The sequence below is a fragment of the Nothobranchius furzeri genome, chromosome 17 (assembly GCF_043380555.1).
Source record: "Nothobranchius furzeri strain GRZ-AD chromosome 17, NfurGRZ-RIMD1, whole genome shotgun sequence".
NCBI lineage: Eukaryota > Metazoa > Chordata > Actinopteri > Cyprinodontiformes > Nothobranchiidae > Nothobranchius > Nothobranchius furzeri.
Window position 1 is genome coordinate 43,129,313 of NC_091757.1, and position 21,703 is coordinate 43,151,015.

General features: G+C 43.5%; 1 protein-coding gene across 2 annotated transcripts in view; it reads left to right on the forward strand.

Annotated features, from left to right (window-relative positions):
• The window catches only part of mef2cb (myocyte enhancer factor 2cb), a 73,146-nt gene that overhangs the window by 16,527 nt on the left and 34,916 nt on the right, over positions 1 to 21,703 (forward strand). Inside the window, exon 3 of one of the 2 annotated variants that reach the window (XM_070546085.1) lies at positions 462 to 633. The exons of the other annotated variant lie outside the window; for it this stretch is intronic. The gene's annotated coding sequence lies outside the window, so the exon portion shown is untranslated. The remainder of the gene's footprint in view (positions 1 to 461; positions 634 to 21,703) is intronic. 2 annotated transcript variants of the gene reach the window in all.

Here is a 21,703-nt window from a genome sequence, read left to right on the forward strand (position 1 = left end):
TTCCTCTGGTCCTTCCTGAGTCCTGGTTAATTGTGTGTCCACGCGATAATAAAGCATTAAGAGCCATGCCTCGTTCATTAAAGTGGAGTTGGGAAGTGTGAGACCGCCCCCTTTCAGGAGTAAAAAAAAAAAAAAGATTATTGCTCCTCGCAAGGGGAGAGAGGCTTTAGGGAAACATTCGGTCGGAACAGAAACAGCGCTTGAACATCACTCTGAAGCTCCGGCACCACCTCCACCTCCACAGCCGCTCCACCGAGTCCCTCGCCGCTCACCGGCACCTTGCGAGAGAGAAGAGGCGCTGCGTCCTCACCGCCTCCAGAGCAGACACTGTCCGATCACAGAGGGTGGGGGGAGACTGAGAGAGGGAGCAAGAGAGAGAGAGAGAGGAGTTTTCTCTGATATTATACAGACTCCCACCACGTCGCTACTGTACGTTACTTTTTTCACCCCCTCTCTCCCAGCGCCTTCTGCTAAGTTACGCTCCTGGATTTTAAGTGCGTCTCAGCGAACTCCGTCCCCATCAGGCAGCGCGGCTCCGACCTTCCTGGGCCAGACAAGCCGGCGGAGCGCCTCTTCTTCTTCTTCTTCTGCGATCTTTTCTCTTCAACCAGAGAAGATTTCACACCAAACAAAGTAAGTACCGATCGGACACTTGACAAGAAACGCACCATCGTTTTGTTAACGTTTTTATTTATTTATTTTTTCTTCATGAGAGAAACTTGATGGGTGGATTCGCGCTGCCGATAAAGTGTCCTAATAAGTCGCGCGTGTATCGATTTGTTGTGACCTCTGTGGACTCACGCCAGTGACAACTGTGTACTATAATTACAAGGTGACATCAAATAGCAGGTTCAGGTCCATTAGAAGATACGTCTCTTATTATCTTTGGTGGTGTTGCAGCTGTGTTGACCTTGTGCAGCTTTCTCACGTCCACATGCAGGCGCACAGTCCGGAACCTCTCAAGAAAGGCTGAAAAGTCACCTTATTTTCATACTTTTATTGTGCGTAAAAGCAAAAAGAAAACAAAACGTTTACTTATACATACTTTTTGCGTAAAGTTTGAAAAGAAACTTCAAAGCCCACAAAGGAAAAGATTTAAATTTGTCTATATTACTTATGAAAGCCCACTGATTATAACATAATTAGGTAAAATACCAGGAAAGCGGCAGCCTTCCACATAAGGAAGACTTTTTAGCACATAGATCTAAATGAAACCACACCACAGACAATAGCTGGCAATCATTTAAGTATATTTTCAATAATTCAATCATTTTCTAATTTTCCACACACTTCAATACATTCACCTGCATTAATCTGGAGTGAAAAAAATAACTGATTCTGATGACAAATCAATGTTTTGGAGAATATTTCCCCCTGTTCAGGCTGAGCCACAGTTTCTTCCCTCCCCATGACTTTGTGATTGAGATTGACTTATTGTGCAACTGTAAATGTCACATATTTACAAGGTGCAGCTGAATTCAGTCTGGTGGCTCAGCTGGACCTGTTGCAGTGAGGAGATTAATAAGGAGACAACGTAATTAACTCATGATAACTTTTGCAGCTTGCTGAAGATTTAGAGCTGGAGATCATTTGTTTCACATTTTAAGTGAGAGGAGAGGAGGCCCAGAGATGAAATGTGAGGATCAACTTTGGTTTCTAATAATGTTAATAATAAAATCACTCTTCCTTTTAATTAAATCCAACAGTGAAACATGAAAAGTTACAGTAAAAGAAGCAAGATGTGGGTGTGAAATATTAGTGATTTACTTGATTTATTTTGTAATTAAAATTTATATGTATAGCTGTAGGTTTGCCCCAAAAATAACAGAATCAATGCATCACAGTTTAGGATTTATAATACTTGTATATAATTAAAAAGTGTGTCACTTTAGCGATCATAAAATATGATTACATGTTAAATTACACAAGCTTGATATGTTTGTCTAAAGCGCACTCAAGAGCTCATTTGCCTTTAAGAACATGAAAAAAACTCTTTTTAAATTAAATGCAGCGTTAAAATGTAATTTTCAAATTTTACCTGAATGTTGTGTGATATGTTCATGTTTTTTGTGTTCATTTTTAAAAGTTAAGTGATACATCTATGAAAAACAGACTCAGCATTTCTTCCTCTGACCATTGTCAATGAAGCTGTTCTGTGTGGCGCTCTGGCCTGTTGCTCTCTGGGGACTTAGCGTTAGGTTAATCCGCTCAGAAGAAGGTGAGCAACTCGCATGTGGACCCACGATTACACACACAGGGCTCTGTCATCCGAGCTCTGTAATCTCTGAGACCCTTCATGCACACACACACACACGCACGCACACACACACACCTTTAGAAGCATGCATGCACTGACACCCACACTCTCACGGCCTGCGCTGCTTTTGTTTCTCTTATTCTCACAAGTCCTCCTCTACCTCTCGGCAAATCATTTGGGATTTTGGGGCGTTGATTCACAAAACCAACCGTGACAACACACTCTCACCCTTCTCACAGAGAGGGATTAGGAGGTCACGTGTCCCTCTGATTGGCCGGGGCATTGAGCCGATTGTCAGGGCACTTTGCTGTACACCAGGGGCTCAGCACAGCTTTAGTTAAGTGAGAGGAAGGGACACATTGAATTCTATAGTGACAGTTTTGCAAGTTTTTGTCATGTGTTGTGGAAGTTCTCAGTTGTTGTGACAAATATCTTCATTCATTTTGCACCAAAAGCCCCGACTTCACTTCTGAGAGTTATTAAATGTCAAGAGTAAATCACCCATTGATTCTGCACCAAAGGCACTTTTCTAGATTCCTCCTTCATGGAAAACCTGATCTGTAAAAACATTTTTCTTAAAAGGAAACACCAAATGTATTTTTGTTTAAGCAAATAGTTTAATAGCCCCCTTTTAAGTTTTTTTTTTCCTCACTAATGGGTTCAAATATTTTGGAAGGAGTTTACAGAGTTTGCTCAGTTAAACTGCAGTAAAACATTTATTTGCAGATAGCTGAGATCTGGGTCTAGATATCGAGGAACTGTAATTGGACTTCATGCCCTTTGGCTCAAATAAATAGGTAACACGAGAGTCAATTGTAGACAATTATATTTGCTCTAGATTATGAGAATTATAACTTAAACCACCGAGGGTGTACCCAGGATAAAATAAAGGAGGAATATTAAACAATTTGTCCAGATGTTATGATTTATTTTCCTTTGTTGTTGCTTATTTGGCAGCAGGTGAAAATACTTGTGTCTGACAACCCCGGACACTGTTATTGTTTGTTTTGTTTTTGTTGTTTTCCTGTTGTTCCTTTCTGGTTTTTATGCATGTCATAGTTCCAATGAAACATGAATAAGGTAACCCTCCTCACAAGAAGTGCACTTATTCCAAACTTACCTTTTTCTCTATTTTCAAACTGTTGAGCTTTTTTTTTTTTTCCTAAATGCAAATGTCATAGGAGTTGGGATCACACATAAAACTTGGGGGGGGGGGGGGGCTGAGTGTCAATAATCTAAAATAAACAACACAGTCCTTGAGTGGCTTATGGTGGGTTGAATGCATATATTTGAATATGTCCTGTTTTTTTGCATAATGATGCAAAGTATTCTTCTGTCTCTATCTAGTAATTAGCAGTGACGTTCAGCAACTTTCTGTGCTGTAAGTGGATGTGGTGTATGTGTGAGTGTGTGTGTGTGTGTGTGTGGGGGGGGGGGGGGTATGTTCACTGGAGTGTTAAAGATCACAGAGGAATATCTCAGCCTTTGATGTTTAATTGTATTGTAAAACACACTTTAGAATATTTCTGCATAAAGTAGACTTCTAGCTGTGCTGTGCTTTTTGTTTGTCTGCCAGTGTGTGTGTGTGTGTGTGTGTGTGTGCGCATGCGTGTGCATGTTTAGTTTTCTGCCTGTGTGTTTGTGTGTGTTTTTGCCTTGTGAGGTTGTTGCTGGTGTATATTCAAATGAAAATGCATGTTTTTCCTTTCTTTTTTCCTCCGTTTTCTTCTCACTCTGGGTTTGATTTTGATGTCTGTGATGATGGAGCAGTCTGGAAAACGGTATCAATGCGAGGGGCTGATAAGGCAGACTGAGAAGAGCGATGCACATGAAAACTAAACAAAAGACGTGGCAAAGATACAAGATTCAGGTGGGGTTGCTCAAGAGCAGAGCAGCGACACGTTTGGCCTCCGATCAGCTCATTCGTTAAGAGAGAGTGATGCTTGCTGATGTCACTCTGATCTAGATGGACAGGATGTCCTGCCTTCTTCTTCATCCTGTTTCCTGTTTCCTGCCCGGGCCTGTTGGTCATTATTACAGCAGCTGCACTCTGGGTGGTCCACGCTCAGCGGTGCTGACCACACAATCATATCGTCAGCTGGAGCCCACCTAACGAGACACCCAAAACACCTCGCCATACTTGAGGCCTGCTCTTGGAAATATTTGGACAGTTTGAGTCCTGGGAGGTGAGAAGGCTGGAGGAGTGCAGGGAGCAGGAGGACTTTGAATGATAAGTCTAAGAGAAACATTTAGAGCAGAGCTGATGTAGGACGTCTTTGTCCAAACACCGGAGGGTTCATATCATACTGAGAGCCTCAATATCAAAACTTGGATGACAAAATAAAAGCTGAATCGGAGGTTAAATATTTAGAAATTAAATGGAATTTGTTTGAGGGAGAAAGGCTTGCCATGCATCAATGTAAATGTGGGAAAAAGAAACAGGAGTGTGCTGTTAAACCACTGAACCTGAGATATTTTCAGAGCATGACACCCTCCTCCATATCTCCCTTTGGTGTAGGACATGTTTGGAAGACATCCAGTACCAACGAAAAAGTAAAAGGTGCAGCGAAAGAGAGAGAAAGAGAGAGAGAGAGAGAGAGAGAGAGAGAGAGAGAGAGAGAGAGAGAGAGAGAGAGAGAGAGAGAGAGAGAGAGAGAGAGAGAGAGAAAATGACTGAGGAGGAGAGGGGAAAAAATGTAAAAATGTCTTCCAGCGGCTGCAATTTATCTTTGTCACAACTACAACGTAGCCGAGTCATTCCACAACAGAGTCCAGAGAGATGACACAGAGGCAGCTCTGTGCCGTGGCCTCACGCAGACTCAGATCCACCTGAAGCCTCGCCGCTCAGTCGGCCGCCACAATCCGCAGCGCCACCGCCGCCGCTGCTCCACATCCACTGCTGCTCCTGAAGCTCAGCCTCACTTTGCTGGTTGGGTATTTTTAGCAGGTCTTGTGTTCACACGCTGAATTCACAGGAAAATTACCAAGTCAGGCTTTTGCGTGAATCTTGTTGTCATGAAACAGCGTGACAAAAATGTCCAAGTGACTGTTGATTAAACTGTTTCCGTCTGTTCTGATGGAGTGTTTATAACCTCAGATGCATGGGCTGTAGCGTTTCTTTAACTCCAAAGAGACTCGAAGAAATCTGTTACTGCTGCTCTGAAAAAAAAAGTGCAACTCATCTTAACCAGACAGTGTCCTGCCAAAGTCCACACATGTGTTCTTTTCCAATGTCATCTGCGCCATTCCCAGCCCAAAGGCCAGCATATAAAATAATGTGCAGCAAAGGCCCATTGTGACCACATGCATCACTAAGCAGACCCAAAAATGGAAGAAGAAAAAAGTAAAAAAGGCAGGCGGGGAAATGGAGAAAAAAGTGAGCTGCAGCTACAAAACAGAATTACTAAAGAAAACTATTAAAAGATTAATGCTATTTAAACTCTTTGAGTGTAGGGCTTCAAACTTAATAACCACAATAACATTCAGCAACAATAAGAAAGTGCCCCGAGGGTGGAGGGGGGTGAAGCTATACCACCAACACCCCTTTCTCTCCTTTTCCTATCAGTTTGACTCTCTGCTCTGTGATGTATGACTTTTTCCTACAGTGGCTCTTCCAAAGTGCAGCTCGTGATGTCATTAATTTTATTCATACTTTATAGATGCTCTGTCTTGGAAAAAAGAGAGAGAGAGAGAGAGAGAGAGAGAGAGAGAGAGAGAGAGAGAGAGAGAGAGAGAGAGAGAGAGAGAGAGAGAGAGAGAGAGAGAGAGAGAGAGAAAGAGAGAGGGGCGAGGAGAGGAGAGTGAGGAAGATGGAGAGAGGGCAAGAGAAAGAAAGAGGAGAGGAGATGGCGTTGCGGAAGGAGATTTTCAGTGCAGTTCCATGTATAATGAATGAGGGGGGCACTTTGTTTGAAACTCCAGTCCGCCGCTTCTCTTCAAGGTTTGCTGGGCAGAGTGGGGCCTTGTGGTCTCACACCAGCCACTCTCTTTATCCTGCCAATAGATGCTTTCACCTGGCTGTGTGGTTCGACCCAGTGGAAAAACAAATATAACCTTGTTTATGTAGGAGAGAAACACACACACACACACACACACACACACACACACACACACACACACACACACACACACACAGAAGTGACAATTGAGTAGAGGTTTGGGTGGAAAGGGTGAGGACTAGGGGTGAGAGAGGAACGAGGTGAGTTTGTATAACAGCCCCGATGCAATGACGGCCAGACGATACCGAGGAGAATACTGGCACCTGGCCCGCGCTTCCTAAATAGTGCTCCGGACAGAAATAGCTCAGCCTTGGTATCGACTTTTGTCTTCTGTGTGTGTGTGTGCGTGTGAACGTGCATGTGTGTGTGTATTTGCACGTGCTCAACAACACAACATAAATGGTTTAACTGTCTTGTGCCGACTTTAACCCGTCTACCTGTGTAGATGTTTTTTTTTTCTGTTTCCTGTGTGTTTGTGTGTGCTTTAAAACTTTATTAGTCCTCATCAGTGTGGATAAAAATGGCCTCTGTTTTATTTTCGGACCACTGCTGGACACAAATAGCTGAGGAAGTGTGCGGGGGACGGGGGTACCTGTCATGGCTCCAGAGTCCCGGCTCCCTCACGTCACATCCATCCACCACCAGTCAGCCCACTTCGGGTAAAGGCTGAGCAGACCCCGCTCCGCCCCTCAGGGGCCAAGAAACAATAACAGAAAATAAAAACACAGGATGCAGACTAAGGGTGTGAGAAAATCAGAGCATGGAGTTTGAGCATTCTCCTTACGTTCAGACTAAGTCTTCATGCAAAAATTTAACAGGATATAATTTCTTCAAATGTAGCATCACTCTTCGATTTTAGGGTCGAAATTGATTTCTAAATGTTGTGTCTTCCTTGTCAATATTGATTTAGACCAATTCTAATCAATCCAATGTGTGCTTTTACTTGAATCTAACTAGAAATATATAATTAGAAGTATAAATCATTCAAATGTAAACTAGCTACTAGCATTTATGAGTGACTTAACCAGAAATGCATCAAATTATTTTATTGTTGCTTGGCAGTGGACTAAATTTAATTATCATAATGAAACAAATTCATATTTTTCTGGTTCATAATAGTCGATTCTGATCACTGGTCGATATTTCAGTACATTTCTGACGTTTATTATTATTATTTTTTTTTTGTCTTAGTCAACTGGTAAGTTTAACTTTCATGTCTCAGATCTTGGTGTTTCACTCCTGAACAATCGGTTCCTTTAGAAGACAGAACATTTAATAACCAGGTAAGCTAACAAACAAAGCGTCCTCATATTGTAACCGTGGTTTTGATCATTAACCACTCACCATGGTCCACTGTTTTCATTTTCCTGAAATGTCTTGTTCATTAATCCAGTTATCGTCCATAAACTCCACTGTACTGATCGTCAAAGCCACGTTATCACCCTCAGAGGTTCTATCGTCTATAATTATAAAAATAAAGAAAGGTGTGTCATCTTCTTCATCCAAGCCTGAGATATTATTCATCGTGCCATTGAGTCACACTCTGCATCTCGGCCCTTCATAAAAGGGCCTTGATAATCACGTTATGAGTGGTCCAGGAAGAGACCATTACTGCCCTTGGATGGACTCTCTCTCCTTACACAGCAAACAAGGATTCTGTATTTTTTTAAACGCGCTCTTCTCCTCACACGTTCTCTGTGCAGGGAATTGTGCCACATTTTATTAATGTGCTCCTGACAGCTTAATTTGATAAGTGAGGCTACTTGTTAAAGAGACCTCGGATTGTTCTCCTAGAACATGCTTTTTTCCCTCCGCCTCCTTCCATGTTCTTCAAAATGCTTGCTGCACGTTCTTGTCGATGACCCAGTTCTGAGAGGTGGTCGAAAGCGAGGAAGAGCAATATGAAATGCACAGAGAGGAGAAAACAAAACCAAGAGAGAAAGATGCTACACAAGTAAGAAAAGGCACTTGTGGGAAGTTGAAACGCTTTTCTTCCTTCTGTCTCCCTCTTTTCTTCCCTCTCTCTCTCTGTCTTCTTCCTTTTGCACCTTCTGGAGCTGCTCTTCCCTGCAGCCTAATCGGAAGAGAAACGCTGGGAACGATAACGGGGATTAGCTTCCACCGCTCGCCAGTTCCCCTCGGTTAAGTACACGTGTAATGAGTTGTTTATTTGGGATAATGCACAGTAGGTGCAGAAGAAGCCCAGAACTACTTACCTCCCTCCTCCACTGCTCACACACACACACACACACACACACACACACACACACACACACACACACACACACACACACACACACACACACGCACACGCACACACGCACAAATATAGGTGTAAGATAATAAAACCAGACAAGTATGCAGGAATACACACACTTAACCCCTCCTACATTCCCACACAAATGCACAGCTGTGCTGCAGGTCACTTGGTAGGGCAAGAAATGGGCGGTTTGCCATTAAAGGGTTCAGTTAAGTGTGTATGTGTGTTTTTGTATGTGTATGTGTGTGTGTTTGTGTTCGTGGATGTTCTCAGCCCTTCCTTGGGTCATGCAGCCTTGGAATTTTTCTCAGGGATGAGTAGAAGTGGAAGGAATTGAATGATATGAGAAAAAATGAAGAAATGAAGAAAAATGCGAAGGGGGGGGGGGGGGGTAGATATGTTGTGCCCACTGCTCACGTTCAGCGCCCTTGTCGTTTTCCGTTCACGTGTTTGTGTCTATGCACTGTTGCCTTGTGGATGGGATGTGCTCTGCTATCATTAGCTGAGGGGGGAGTTTGGGCAGGAGGTTATGTGAACGGTGCAGCTGTGCTCGCTGCAGAGGGATTTGAGTGGAGGGGTGGCAGGGGGGGGGGGGGGGGGGGGGGACTCCAGGCAGCCAGGTCCTTCACTGAACCACCAGTTTGTGAAACAGATGACAAGTAAAAAAAGAAGATAATTCAACCATGCAGCGAGCACTGCTGAGCGACCACGACTTGCCGCTGCCCCCTCCGTGCACCGTTCTTCCACAGGCCTCGCCTACATTTAGCCTTTTTCATTTCCCAAATTGGAAAAGTAAATAAACAATGAATGATGCTTGATGGCATAAGATATGAGTGCAAGAGAGAGGAAGAGGAGAACAACTAGTTGTGTAGTGTGTGTATATAGTATATAGTGTAGTGGCTCTCATGGTTTTTGTTTTACTCGCTAATTTCAGTTTTGACTTCATTAAAAGCAACCATAAAATAAACAATAATATTCATAATATTGGTTTGTTGGGTTTAGCCCTGGGGATTTCCCGTGACTTAACTTTCCAAAAGAGATTCTGCAACCTTTCAAAAAAAAATGTGTTTAAAGATTGCTCCCTGCCTGTCACGTTTCCCTCACCCAAAAATCCGAAGCCCACATAGCGAAGGATGGCGAGGCATACGAATAACCCAAACTCGCTTGTCAACCCGTGTGATCAGTCGCTGCAGAGAGACAAGGCAGAGGTGGCTGAGAGACGACAGAACACAGGATGGCATCGGCGCGTGATGCTAATGCATTCAGCCTGCCACCGTATCCAACAACAAGGCAAAATATCACACGACTCACTTCACAAGATGTTCCTACAACAACAACATCAACAACAACAACAACAGACACGTAAGTGTGCGCACGCTCTCGCGCTGCAGACGTGCAGTCATACGGCTACGCGCACGGGCACGCACACACGCATAAATAACCGCACGTGTCGTGTTGAAAAAACCAACCACGAGGAACAAGAATTTGAAAGCAAACAAACACGTCAGAATGTAAGGAACTCGTCTCAGACTTTGTGACAGAAAAATAAATGAAAACTGAACAAAAAATAAATAAATAAACTGGTTTTGTTTCATGAGAAAGCGAGTCAAAATGCAGCGGTGTGCCAGAAGTTTACATTTTGAGATGAAGAAGTAGTTTAAAGAAAAAAGAATCTTGAGGTTCTTGGTCGGTTCTTGTGCTCCATGAAGTAGGTGTTTAGCTAAAAATAGATGCTGGTGAAACAGCAGCATAGGGGATGATACTGCGGCCTTTGCTGTGGCCACATCTCCAGAGCAAAGGCACTCTGCCAAAGCTTGTAGATTCACAGCAGTAATTTAATATTTGTTTGTCTCTATTATTTCATTCTTCCCTTTCCTCCTGGCCCGACTCGCTCCTGCTCATGGAGGTTAAGTAACAGTACGCTTTATCAGATTACTGGGTCTGAGGTCTCTTTTAAACCTCTCTTTGCCATCTTGATGTTGTGCAGCTGTGCAGACTCTTTAATCACACGCTATCTTTTTTCACTCACCCTCTCCTCCTTCTCCCTTCTTCTTGTCCTCCCTCCTCCCCTAACATATGTTAATTGGCTGCTTTCTGTGACAAATTACGAGCGCTCACTTTGATGAGGTCGGCTTGTGATGGCGCTGGGAGTGGAGTACAGTGGAACTGCCAGACCCTCACCAGTTCCACCCCCCAACCCCACTCCCCGACCTAAACCACTCCAAAAACGAATGCGGCACCCAGCCGATGAGTAATGAGAGGCTTGGACTGGGTCTGGGCCTGGCTCGAGTCTTAGTGGGGGCCACTCCCCTAAACAGAGGCTAATCTGTAGGTACCGTATGCTGCCACACGCCCTCCACGCTGCATACAACCTTTCTCCTCATGAAATCTGCCACCACCTCTCCTCTGGGAACTGTAACACTCTGTGAGAGTAGAAAAGCTGAGGCTGCAAGCTCTCTTTTTTACACCCCCCCCCCCACCCCCCCCCACCCCCACCCCACCCCCACCCCCCCGGCAGTTGTGTCACTTTATTCACCATCAAGTTCAAAAGTTTTTCACTTTTTTTGTGTTTGTTTTTGGAGCCAAAATGGAGTTGAAATTAATAACAAGAGTCACTTTTAGTCTCAAGTTTGCAAAAAAAGTCTATTTCAGGATGCTCATCATCATTCCATTCCATTCTTGCTTGGCCTTCTCCTCTGTCTCTATTCTGTTCCTTCTGTTTCTCTGTTTCTCTGTTTCTCTGCCACAGTCCCCCTCTCTCCCTACTCTGTGATCTAGGTTACTTGGTTTCCTAGCGGAGCGCAGGGACCGGAGGAGAGGGAAAAAAGAAAATCAGAAGGTCGAATATTTGAAGGACATCCTTGTTGAAGTGTGCAACCTTCTACTTTACTGCAAATGACCCACACACTCAGCACAGACTCCTATCAGAGCTGGATCTCTCAGCGAAGGCAGCGGCCCATACACCTAACACCGTCAGAGTGTCCCAACAGCACGGAGAGGAACCAGAGCCACACCAGGTCCCCCCCCCCTTAGCTTACGATGGTTAAAACTGACATCATGGTGTCCTTTTAGGATCTGAACTTGCTGATGAAGCGCAACAGGGGAAAACTTTATCCCACAACTGCCTTGTAGATTGGCCAGTTTGCAAACGCTGACTTACGTTCAGCAAATAAATCCAAAAAAGGGAAATCTCTTCTCATCAGTTAGGATGAAAAATGGCTCATAACCACACAGCTGACAGACTCCAGACATGTGCTCCCTCACACTCACTGTACACACACACACAATGAAAAAATGCAGCCGCTAAAAACGAAGAAGGAGTGCACCAGGTACCTTGTGGCTGCATGAGGGGCTAGCCGTGTTAGCGTTAGCCTGCGGGCCTTAACTGAGGCCAGCAGGGAGCATTTAATAATTGCTGTCACAAGATCAAATTTAATTCTCCTCTCTTCACCGCTACTACTGCTGTAGGGTAGAGTGAAACAAATTGTCATCAGAGATTTCTAAATGAACAAAGCTTTTAATTAGGGTGATTAGAATACTGTGGCAAAGAAAGAAGGGTGGGGGGTGTGTGATGAAATCATCAGTAGATCAGTTGTCTCACGATGTCTGCTGATGATATGGGGTGGAGGGGAAGAGTTGTGCCTCGTAAGTAAGCAAGCTATAGGCGTGTTTCCATTGTTGAAACTTCAGGGTAATTTCTGGGAGGGGAAACTGACCGGGAGATCGAATTGCTCGTTCATCTCAGCAAATTCAGCCCTTTCAGGACTTTGTAAAAGCATGTTTATGTATTTAGCAGACACTTTTGTCCAAAACGACTTACAGGTGATAATCAAGCCATCAGGTTGCCCTTGAGGACAACAGCAAACTCTATCCAGTGTTTGAAAAGCATGATGTCACTGATCAGCGCCAAAAATACCTCCACAGACAATCTTAACATTAAAGGTTTTACTCTGTTGAAGAGCGGTGTAGTTTAATCCATTTGGAGGACCGGGAGAGCTGCTGTGTGATGACCAGAAGAAGTATTGTGTTTTATAACGCTCTGTGAGACAAAAAAGCCCCGTGAATTACATCGTTGTTGGGCGGAATTTCACTGCGTTTTTCGATGTTGGAAGTTTAGCGACAGCGATTAAAATCAGCGCGAACGTTGCTTTACTGCTTATGCTTCATTCTGCTTCACCATCAACTCTTCCACTTATACAAGTACTGGTTGTTTTGGATGACGTCTGCTGATGTCATTTTTCTACTATGTTACAACCGATCAGCGTGAGTTAGCCAAAAGTTCAGCTCAATGACTCTACCGGGCTTTTCCGAGTACCTACATCTGCTCAGGTACTCTGAAAGTTGCTGAAAATGGCTCGGTGGAGTAGACACGTGCGTGCCGGGAAGTTTCGATAGTGAAAACGCACCATAGGTGTTCCTGAATTTCTCTACAAGTACACCGTGATGCAAAAAGTCTGGAAAATAGCCAAACTCAGACTGTTTTCAGAGACTTTCACCCTAAGCAATTTTCTTTTTTTTTTTGCCTCATGAATTTGTCATCAACTCTGTCATGCTTCCTGTCCAGTCCTTTGTCCATTTGTTTGGGGTTATCTTTGGCAAAGATTACATTGATTTTTTTTAAATCAAATGAAGGGACTTCTTGAGGTCTTCTCTTAGAACTAAAAGGCCAATTTTGCGACGGTAGGCCCTTATTTTACTCCTCATTCACACCCAGAGCATGCTAATAAACACGCTTCCCTCCCATGAATAAACCCCTGCTAAAAAAAGGCTTAACCACAGCTATATTTTATCACTCTAAATGGCCGGAATGTCATCCTTTTTGGTGGTTTGGTCTCACCAATTAATTGTACGAGAACAGAATTTTTGAAGGTTTCGTTGATGTCTAAGCACAGTCTATAGACAAGGTCTTGGCTTCATTTTCAAACCTCTGACACAGTTGCACATTTTCTGCCCTTCTCCCCTCGTTGGAGAACGTTGCTAACATCCTGAGATGTTGTCATACTCGGCAGAGTACATAATTGGGTGAATATGTCATTGCTTTGTGTTCTTAGTGACATGACTGCGGTTGTTCCTGCGTGGGCTCAGCACAATTATCGAAGGTTTTTTTTTTTTTTTTTGCAGTAATTCCGCAGAACTGGCTTGTTCATTTGGGTCTTGTTTGTTTTATGATCATAAATAAGAGGAAAGCTACTTATCTGTGTGCCTCATTTTTGAGAGGCTGACTAGGCCCAAAAGACTTCTGCACCGATTTCTCGTTCCTGTTCCCTTGGTGTCAGCAGTCGGGTTACAGCTGGGCCTTACGGCACTCAGGGCGACATGAGAATTGAGCCAATGGACGTGAATCGAGGGAGTGAAAGAAATCAGAGTAGTGTTGATAAAGTGAAACATGGCAAAGTTATTTGTGTTTTAAACATCAGATGTGTATCACCACAATAAGCACCACTTCCATTTCCAGAACCCTTTCTAGTTTCACTCCCCCTCCACTGTTTTCTCCTTGCCCTCTGTCATCACTAATACATTTATTTGTTCTCTCTATCATAACTTCTATCTCTGCTTTACACATGAATACGTCTGTTACCCCTCCTTACGTTCTTGCCATGGAAAGACTGAATGTACCGAACGGTGATTCATTCCAGTCTTGCCGGACCTCTTCAAACCGTGGCTCATTTGCTTCTTCTTTTTCTCCTCTTCCCTTTTTTTTTTTACTTCTTCCACCATTTTTCTTTCCCCAGTTCGGCACAAGGGTATTTGTGCAGTTGTGGTCATCTGAGTTTATTTGTTTATCACTTGTGGCTATAAGCCACTGTCACAACAAAACTCAGCCTGCAGTTGAGAGGATTCCTTTTGAACCACCACAGCTACTCTTTCTGTCCCTGATGTTTGGCCTCTCCTTGCTTTCATGTGTGGCCTCTTGTTCGTCTGCTTTTGGCCCAGCAGCTGCAGCCCGACAGCTCTTGGCCTCCTCTCAATCAGTGGGGCTTGACGCATTATGTCAAGTCATTTTGTCCTTGGGGAAGTCAGCACTGGGTTATGGAAAGATGGCTTTCACCTGTCTGCATGCTGGCTCTGACGGATGGCCACCTATCTGTGCTGCTGCTGCTGTGACGGCCCAAGGCCTGTGCTTTCTAGTGCTGAGTGAAACGTACAGCTGCCCAAACCAAGAGCAGACCTCGGGACTCCCTCGCTTTGTTTGCATACTACAAAGGCGTTGGCAGAACCTAAAGAGCAGAATTCAGCATTCAAATATATGAAACCTGCTCATTTATATGCATTATAATAAATATTTAGATACATAATGGTGTCGCTTCTCGTCAAATGTTCTGTTATTCATATTTAAATTGATAATAGACAAAGATAAAGAACAAAATGCGTCATTAAAAAATAAACTAATTTTGCAAACTGTTATGCAAAATGCTATTATTTCCTTGTCATTTATGCTGTTTGGACAAAGATGAATCCTATTTAATTGATTTCTGAGTACAAGTAATACAGATTTATTTAGCTTATTTTAACTTTTCCTGACATGGACAAATATTACACGTCATCTTTAGTCATTACTAAGTAAAATGTTAAATAAATGAGGTTTCATGACTGCAGATTGGTGAAAAACCAAATATTGTTACAAAATTAAAAGTATCAGTTTTTTCATGTCAAACTGGAGATAAATGAACAAAAGGGTGGTTTGATCAATTTAAGGACAGAAGCTAATTCAGCATATTTGATTTTGCGTGTGTGTGTGTGTGTGTGTGTGTGTGTGTGTGTGTGTGTGTGTGTGTGTGTGTGTGTGTGTGTGTGTGTTTCTTATCCTTCAGTCCTTTCAGACTGAAAAGAAGCTGCTGGAGTCAAATATAAGTGCTCAACAAAGTCATATCAGGATAAAAATCTCTTTAACTCCAATTGTAATGACATCAAACATGTTTTAAAGAGGCATTGATTAGGAATTTACAGCTAATCTAGTGGTGCCTGGTGCTCGAGCTGCTGCTTATAATAGTAAAATTTGTTCCACAGTGCCAATCACAGTTATGACTGCTTGACAGAATGTATAAAACGTGTGCCAACCACAGGCTATTGGCTCACTTTTCTCCTTATCAATAGACAGGTGTCTCAGTTCTAGGGCACATAGAGATTGAAAATAGAATATAAGTGAAACCTTCTCTGTCTCACTAATGATCCAACTAAACCATGATTTAATAGAGGAAGACAGGTGAAGACATATCCTCCAACACACACATACAAAGAGAGATGCACACACACTCACAGACACACACAGACATGAACAGCAGCTTCTAAATTCAAGCCGAGCTAGAAACACACCGGGAAAAAAAGGAATGAACACATTATGAGATGATCCACCACTAACGCTCTAATCCCCAGATGTACACGTTGCTAATCTCTTTAGCTGCTAACACGTTAAATTAGCCCTAATATCTGCTGAGATTCAGATTCGTAGATGCCCACCTACGTGTGGGCTACCGCCCAGGTTCAGGTCACCCTTCTTCCCCGGCGCTCAGAAAAGATTCAGATGTTGGAATGGGATGGAGGTGGTGGGGGAGGAGAAAAGTAACAGTGATAGCCATTCGTCACCCTGCCTATCTCTGTCTGACAGATGGAGAGAGCGGCATGCCACACTGAGGAGTCACTGCCTGTAATGACATTAGTGGCACAATGAGACCTGGTACATATTTTTCTCTTCCACCGAGCTCGACCGTTGACTCGCTGCGTTTGCTTGAGCCTTCCCAGCCGCTCGTTTGTGTTGGAACAGTATATGTCACAGATGTGTGTGTGTGTGTGTGTGTGTGTGTGTGTGTGTGTGTGTGTGTGTGTGTGTGTGTGTGTGTGTGTGTGTGTGTGTGTGTGTGTGTGTGTGTGTGTGTGTGTGTGTGTGTGTGTGTGTGTGTGTGTGTGTGCGTGAATGCATTAATTGTTCTAAATCACACATGAACACATTAAATACACTTGAACATCGACATTGATGCAAGCAATTATGGGGACACACACACACACACACACACACACACACACTCAAATGTTTTTAGTGAAAGTTTACAATAGATGCTCAAGCAATCCAAATGCTGTGATTAAAAAAGCACGGTGTGTGTTTACAAACACTGAAAAAAGCTTTTGACATCTGTTCATTTAAAACTTGGTCAACTGTTTGGTTGAGATCCTTTTTATTTATTCTATATCATTCAGGCTGAATTAAAATAAAAGAGGCACTTTGCAATGTTTTCCTATTTTAAATCATTTTCTTGAGCCAGAATGTGCTAAAATGAGCCTTCCACTTGCAACTTAAGAGTGCCAGTTCAGTCTGTTGGAGCTTACATACCTGGTGCTGCAGTCTGCTTCCAGCATGTTTCATGTTTTTGATCATGAAGACATCTGATTTGTTTAATTTAGTGATGAATCACTCCTGTAGACACTAATGAAGGCTGGGGAGATGTTGCAGTAGTTAGATTAAGGTGATAAAAAGACGAACGCACAGCTAGGAGATACATTTTGCTTTCGGTTCTACAAATGAACACTAGGGGGTGCTAAAAGGAACCAAAAACTGCCTACGTGAAAACAAACAAAATAACCCAAATAATTAATAAACAACTATTTTAAAACAAACGCATGTACCATAATCTCCTAAAAGATATATTTAAGAAAGTGTAATGTGTTATTTCAAATAAAGAACAGCAGCTATTTCCTGGTTCTTTTTGATTGAAATCTCATCAAAAATCATGACATGTGATGATGTTTTTTCTTTTATTTATCAAAGTGTTTTGGGACTTTGTATCTACTAAAAGCAATGGAGCATCACCCCCTTCATTATAAAGATGTTTTACTGCACATAGCATCACATTTGGACTGATTTGCGCTGATTCTCTCTGATATGTTTACAGGAAGAGTCAAACCAAGCCAGCAAAGTGCTCCATAACGGTCATTAGATTATGGCTCTGTAAACCACAGAGATTATTTATTTTTCCCAGGATTATACGAACCATTCTTTATACAAGCTGTGACCAAATGTGTTACAGATCTACCTTGCATCATGGAACTGCAGGTTCTTAAAAAAACATTGCCAAATCTGTCATGATAAATGACCTTCCCCAATTTGCTCTAACGTCTAGAATTAGGGTGTAAGAAGAGCGGGATCAGCAGAATCCAGCACACAGTACCTTTAGAGGAGTACTTGTTTCGTTCTTAGCATGTTCCTTCACTATTTTATAAATGCAGAAACCATTTCACTAAATGCCAACGTGTTTATTTAACACTTTTTTCTTAGAAGTTGGGCTCTTGATGTCTCAATTCTCCTCACTCACAAACCCAACTCAGTAGCTTTTTCTTTTTCTTCCAAATGATGCATTTGCCTTGAGAATGAGTGAAAGTTGAAGTTCCTTCGTTTTTGGCTGTCCAATTCAGTTGAAGCAGACATCGTCAGCGTATGTCCTTTATGCCGGAGCCACATTAACAGACGTCTGTTAGAATGTGAAAAAGCGCCGTGTGCTGCATGTTAGTTTTAGTGACTAAACACTTGGGAGAGAGGCGACCTAGAATCAAGCCTTGTGGTGCTCTGAGTGTACGTGTTCTCATTGTCCTCTCAGCTTCACTTCTGAGACACGGAGAGAAAACGCTCATTAGATCTGTGCTGAATCTCTTCTCTCTCCCTGTCTCTCCTATCCTCCCCCCTAGTCTTCCTCCCTCTCTCACTCTTTCTCTCTCTTTTACTCTCCATCCGTCTGCTTAACAGATGGGAGGGTCGTGGGTACAGCTCTTTCCCTCCCCCTGGAGAGGCATGGTGCCTGTTCAAAAAGATCCCTCTTTACGCTTCACTCCATTTCCCTTTCCTCACTCAATTTCTCTGTTTTCTTCTCACCACCCTTCTTGCCTTTCAATGTCATCTCTTCAAACTCCAAGCTGGAAGATGTGAAACAAGCAGAGGAGCAACTGTTGTCACTCTGTGTGCTTGGAGATACGGAGCTCTCTGACCTTACCAGTCCACACCAGACTGCTTCCAGGCCAAGCATACCATTAGTCAGTCTATAAAGTAGATAAATATTCTCTTATGTGTATTCTTCCATTTCACTTTCTATTTTTGGATTGGTATAATGACAAAAAAGGGCTGAAGTGAGTTATTTTTTCTTGATGTGTTTTCACTTTTCTCTATTTTTACGCCTTACCTCACCACGAAGGTTGGTTACCAAACTAAGACTGAGGATATTCTTTATTTTAATGATGCGTATGTGTGTTTATCATGGCTACCTTGGATAACAAGCGTTGTTTGTGCACTTCCTCTGAAATTAACGCCATGGGTTCACAAGCTGCAATATGTGAGTAACCAGTAGAGGGAGTTGGCAAAAGGAGTGAGATACGTTCGCCATAGTCATGCCGTTTCTATTTAGGAGGTCTTAATCCCCATCAATGATACCGCTGCTGCTGCTTTTTCAGTCGTGATCTCATAAATAACCAGCTCCTGATCTCTTCTATTGTCACCATGTTTGTTTTGTTTGTGCCCTAAAATTCAGACTCTCTATCCGTTCTGAGTTCTGTGCTGCGCCCCCTAGTGGAATCCTCCAGTACTATGTGCAGTGCATCAGCAAGTATGTGAACATGCTGCCTGCGTCAACTCAGTGTTAAAAGTCTAAGTCCCATAAGTCTTCACCACACAGTGGTGAAATTAAATCTCTGCATTTGATCCATCCGCGTGTGGAGCGGTGAGCTGCAGCAATGGCAGTGCTCGGGAACTATTTGGTGGTTTAACCTCCCAATCCAACCCCTGATAGCTGAGTGTCAAGCAGAGAGGCATTGGGTAAAGCAAAGTGGCATGTAAAAGTGGAAAAAAGTCCAGGTGGGGACTAAAGTGCTACCCCACTTCAGCAAGTTCAATAAGCACTGCTTGTTTCCTGCAATTCCCTCCAGTTGTCTGTCTTGGCGTCATGAGACTAAATTGGATTTAGTGAGTCAGTGGTAATCTGTTAAGTTAAACGATGCTCTAGCTACCACATGGAAAGGAAAGGGAAAGAAGCCCAATGAGGAGGTGGGCACTCACTTTTTAACCAGAAGCTGTCTGGCTCTCATATGGGACGGGGGCGGGTGTGAGGAGAAGTGGGGGGGTTGGTGGCAAACGAGGGAGGGGCGGAGGGAAGGCAACTTGCCCTGTTGTGTAGGAGGAGGTATAGACGAAGCGTAGATGAAAAGGCATGAGGGGAGCTGGCTGAGCCGGTGGAGGCATCAATACGGGGCTAAGTGGCAGCAGAACCTCACCTCGGGGAGTGCTGGCTTGTGCTGAGAGCCAGAATCGGGGATTAAATGTTCAGGACACAGGCTTAATCTTAGTGTTAGCGTTACGTAAGGCCTAAGGTGTTGCCCCAGAGGGTGTTGACATTGAGAGGTTCAGCTCTGCTTAGTGAGCTGCAGGAGGAACAAGGAGGAGGAGGTGGAGGCCAGCAGGCGGGGATCATGGAGGTAATGCCTCCTTGTTTGGAGCAATGCCCAGGCTGGTAATGTTGAGTACAAAGACTGGGAGGGGATGATGCTGTCAGCTTGTGATTGAGGTACGCCGGCTTGATTGATATCCTTGTCTGGCTGTCTTGTGCCAAGCGCCTTAGTGCTGGCTTGTAATCCTAGTTTGTCTGACAACATCCTTTTTTTTTGGTTTGTACCAGAGGGCAGCTCTTTGTTTTTCTGTCTATGGATGGGTGTGTTTGCGCAAAGCAATGCTAAAATGTTTTGGATAGCCTCCTCAGAGCTGCCACAGTGTTATTTCAGATCTTGTTATTGTGATGGAGCAGTCTGACTGTTGTTCTAACTGCCAAATAAAGCATTTATGCTCACATCTCGTTTCCTGCATTGGTGGGTGTATTCCAAGTCATCGTCTCAGGAAAACGGTTGACTGACTGTATTGTCTCACGTTGTTGTTTGTTTTCATGTGATGGAAGCTTTTTAGGAGACAGTCTTGTAAAAATATATAAAATAGATAAATGTTTTGCATATTTCCGCTGAAGGGTCTCATCATCGAGCTGTCTTAGTTTTAAAGAAGTGGTATAAAAAACATGCAGCAGCTCTACAAAGCCTATATTTTCTGTTGCACATGGACAAATCTACCATCATGTGCTACTGCCACAGGCCTTGGTCTGTCAGGAAGAGCCACTGCATCCCTGGATATCTCCATTGCAAGCTTTCATTATCAATTTCCTACTCTCTAGCTCAAAAAGGTCAAGTGCACAGCGAAGCGCCACAACCGAAGGGTTTCGATCTCTCTGCTGCTTCCTTGTGCATGCTACTTAATAAACACATGCAGGTTGGAGGAGGACAGGGAAAAAGGAACAAGTGTGCTTTACAATGTGGAGGTATATGTATGAGCGTATGCAAAGGAGAGAATGTGAGGAAGTGAGGAAAAGAGCAAGGGTGTTTGAGAAAAGAGAGATAGAGAGTGATAGAGAGAGAGAGAGAGAGACTGAGACTGACATGTCTTTTGGTGAAGTGGTGTCGTCTTCCACATCAATGTCTGATGCTTGTGCTGCCAGGTGCCGGAAATGTGGTTCAGACAGGAGAGAAGAGAGAAGAAGGGGAAAGCAGAGAAAAAAAAGGCAGGGTAGATGGAGATTTTTTTTATGTGATGGCGCTGACAGCTCCCCTGCATTGCACTGAGCTTAAATAATGGGATGCTCATTTGCATAACGAGGGACGTTATCACCTCTACTGTCAAAAGAAAACACAACAACAGTTCTTCTGCTCCTCCCCGAGATAGATTGGGTTGGCCCACTTTAGCACTCTAGAGAGATGCACCGGAGCTCTGGCTTAGCCAAGCTCACACAAGAGTGCACACACACACACACACACACACATGGACGGTCACTCAAACTTTTTTGGAGCGCAGGCTTTCTCTTCCTCACACATGGAGCCTAGAGAGATCAGCTGCTGGTCTCCACCTGCGAAACACACGTTCCTACATCCTCATCTGTGCACAAACACAGGCGCAGTGATTCACTAGTGTTCAGGTGGCGCCACTGACAAAGCAGCATCATCAGCTGGATTAGGTGCAAGTTCTGTTTCTATCTTGTCTGCAAGAAAAAAAAAACATGTATCCTACAAAACATGTCATTATTTTGCTCGAGCATGGTAAGAACGAGTTCAGTTTTGCATCTGCATTTCATCCCGCCACTCACATCTGTCTTTTTTGGCGGCGGGCTGCAGACAGAGTGG